A 3,854-nucleotide genomic window follows, 5' to 3' on the forward strand; every position below is an offset into this window, starting at 1 on the left:
TATATATATATATATTTCTCAGAGGAAATAATTATAGACCAACCCAATTCTGATGAAAATGCAGCAATGATAGAAAGTGTCAATGTAACTGATAGGCAAAGTGAAATCCTCTCTGAACCAACCATAAACACCGAGGTAGATGAAAATCTAATAGATGAAGAAAGTCACACAGAAATTAACCCAACCGAGCTAGATAATCTAAAAAAATCAAATCATGATTGAATGGCTGAAAATTAAAGAAACCAGTACGAATGAACGTGACACTCTCCCAAAAATTCGCAACTCTAACCAAAACCTGAAAGTAACTGGAAAAATCCGCTTTGCATTTCAGCTAATGATTTTGATATTATAGATCTCAACCAGCTGTACTATGCATCCGCGAAGATCTCAACGACTCTATGTGGTGAGAAGATTAGAAAACGACAACATTCCCACAAAAACCCTACTTGGCAAGAGCGTATTCAAAACCAAATTCAGTTACTTAGGTCTGACATAGAATGTTTAAAAAAAACCTTAAGTTTGCCACGACTATCAAACCAACAAAAATTCGAAAAATAAAGAAGCGGTCAATATTTTAGCCATATCGCTATGACTTGCAGTTTCAATATCATTAACTGGTCAATTACTGAAATATGTAATCTTGACAGAAAAATACGAAAATTGTTGACAATGCATAAAGTGCACCACCCTAAGGCAGATATAGAACGACTTTGCTTGCCAAGAAAAGAGGGTAGCCATGGACTTCTACAACAGGAATTAACAATGAAGATTGCTACAATTGGCCTAAGCAACTGTCTGAAAAACTCTGATGACTGGTTGTCTTAAAGTATGAAAACGAGAAAGCATCATACTCAGTAACAAAACAGGTAAAGGAATATCTAAGAGAATTCCAAAGACAACAAATATCAGAATTAGACGTACCGGAAACAAGCACAGAAAAAGCTAAGCGTATGAAAACCCGTGCTAAAACGGCTGCCTTAGATATTCTGACTGATAAATTTGCAAGAAAAACCTCTCAATGGCAAATACCCAAATAGAGCTAATAATGCCGATGTTGACAAAGCCCTTACCCATCAATGGTTAGTGTCTTCTGGCTTAAAATCAGAAACAGAAGGGTTTATCATAGCTGCCCAAGATCAATGCCTACCTATAAGGAGCTACCAGGCCAAAACATTAAAGAACGGCAGTAGCCCAATATATCGCGTATGTAAACAACAAAATGAAACCATTGACCATGTTGTCTCCATGTGCAGTTTCTGCTGCTTTCACAGCTTTACTGCATTTAAAATATTACTTTCTTGTCTGTTATGACACGATACACATTCGACGCTACCAAAAACAAACAAAAGTTTGTTTACATATGTTGTAATACAATGTATTTCATAAAATATGCAAATATAAAACTATGCGAAAGTAAAGCAATTATAAAATTACATTCAATCGACCGTAATTTCATCACTTGTTCTGTTAATTCTTTGAATAGAATTCTTAACTTCACTACAGGTCTTAGTCTAAGAATGCTGGAATACGATCTTTCCATACCATTTGTGATTTAATTTATTCAATGCATTGGTATCCTAACCTGGTTGGTAATCCATCTCTCATTCACATTCTTTAATAATTAATTCTACAGATTTCTAGATATATTTTATTGCAATGCGTTGGCGTCTTATCCCAATGCGTAATTCATCTCTCATTCACATTCTTAATAATTAACGCTACAGAATTCCAATGACAAACACCATCAATTTTATGACATCATGTGGTTTTTAAAATAGAGATGGTAAATTAAAACCCTAAAATATCTCCTTTTTATACTTTATTTACGACTGTTTCTTCCTCTGTCAAAGAAATTTCAACGTAAATAAATCAAGTCATTACCACTTACATATATTTCGCGTGCGCATGTGCCATTTATCACAGGAAGTTTAATTTGGCCAATATTGAGAGAATTTACGAACAAAATCTTTGGCTTGGACATATGGTTTGTACATCAAAATTAATCTTTTTTTCTCCCCCTCTTCTTGTTACCATTTCTATATTTGTTATTTTGTTACTTTTAAATCATTTTTTTATAGCCCTTAATAGATTTAAACTAGGTTTTATAGCTCGATTTTATTAGTACATTACACAAGTCTTTTAAGGCGAGCACGCTTTTAAGACTGAAAGCTTTTAACTGCTCTGCTGGAAATAAGAATTCTGACAGATTTACAGAGACCGATTAGAATTAATGAAATATCAATAATTGTTACGTGTTGTTTTATCGATTTCGTCCAATAAACTAAGACTACCATTTACAAGGTTCACTATATTATACTTTAATAATTTCAAACAGTGTTAATTGAATTATAATAATGTGTGTATATATAGGCATATTAGTGACTCTGTGTATGTGTAAGTGCGTATCTGTGTATGTGCGTATCTGTGTATGTGCGTATCTGTGTATGTGCGTATCTGTGTATGTGTGTGCGTGCGTGCGTATGTTAAACTGTGCTGATGTGAGCAAAATGTTCCAATGATTCATGTTTTGCTAAATTTCTAAAACTAAACAAGCAGAGAAAAGAACAGCATTTAGTTTCAAATTTCTAATTTCAAATCTAACCTGCATCAAATGATCCTTCTATCCTTCGGTGCTCGATTAAATAAACAGCGCAGACCACCACTCAGCTGGCAAAACTGTGTAGAACCCGTATTTCAAAGCGCTAACCTTGTCACACTGTGTCACACAGAATCTCCCTGAGAACCACGTTAAGGGCATGCTTATTTGTGGAGTGCTCAGCCACATTCATGCTAATTTCACGAGTAGGCTGCTCCATCGATCGGATCAACTGGAGCACTCACCGTCGTAACCGACGGCGTACCAGTCATTGAAGAGTGCCATATATCAAGGACCTTGCTTTTCCATTTCGGACTCAAAAGTCCGTCCTTCCTAAGTTTTTACATCGAACAGAAGTTCTCTCCCCAGCTAGCGTCTGTTAACACTCCTTTGGTTCCCCGCAAAGATTCCACTCAAAGATGGTCCGTGTTGTTCTCCGCTTTCTTCTTTCTCCAGGTCATGTCCCTCACAATGGTGTTTCTACATCATCTTAGTTGAATTTTTTTTCATTCCGTCGACAGAGGAGGAGGAATGGCTATGTAGTTAAAAGGCTTTGGATAAGTGTCCTCCACTATAGCTCCCAGACGACAAATGCCTTGCGATTACATTTGGTTGGCAGAAACTGTGTGCAATACCGCCGCATATATATAGGTGGTAGAATCCTTTTTTGCGACGGACAAAATGATTTGCTGTAATTTTTCCGGTTTTAAGTTCAGAGTTGAAATTATGTCGCCGTAGACTTTGCTTTTCATCCTTTGGAGATCGATGAAATAAGTACCAGTGGTGTTCTGGGCTCGATGTAATTTTGCCCTTCCCAAAAATTCTAGGTCTTGTGCCTGTAATAGAAATGATTATTGAGGTGTCAAGGTGGGAGAATCCTTAGCACGGCGGACAAAATATTTTGCTGTATTTTTTTCCAGTTTTACGATCTGAGTTCAAATTCCGCCGAGGTCGACTTTGCCTTTCATCCATTCGGAGGTCGATGAAATAAGTACCAGTTGAGCACTGGAGTCGATATAATCAACAAGCAGCCACCCACCAAAAGAAAATTCAGGCCTTGTGTCTAAATGTTTCAATAAGAAAGAATTATGAAGATGTAACAGTAGACGATTGTCTTTAATACGCGGCTAAACGTGGCTTTAAGTCATTAACATAAGTTCACACCAGATTCAACTTTACTTTTCATCCTTCGGGAAAATGTCAAAATAATAATGAAAAATATGCTGCTTGTACAGACAGAATAGACTAAATATATATA

Source organism: Octopus bimaculoides, chromosome 13 (genome assembly GCF_001194135.2).
Source record: "Octopus bimaculoides isolate UCB-OBI-ISO-001 chromosome 13, ASM119413v2, whole genome shotgun sequence".
Lineage (NCBI taxonomy): Eukaryota > Metazoa > Mollusca > Cephalopoda > Octopoda > Octopodidae > Octopus > Octopus bimaculoides.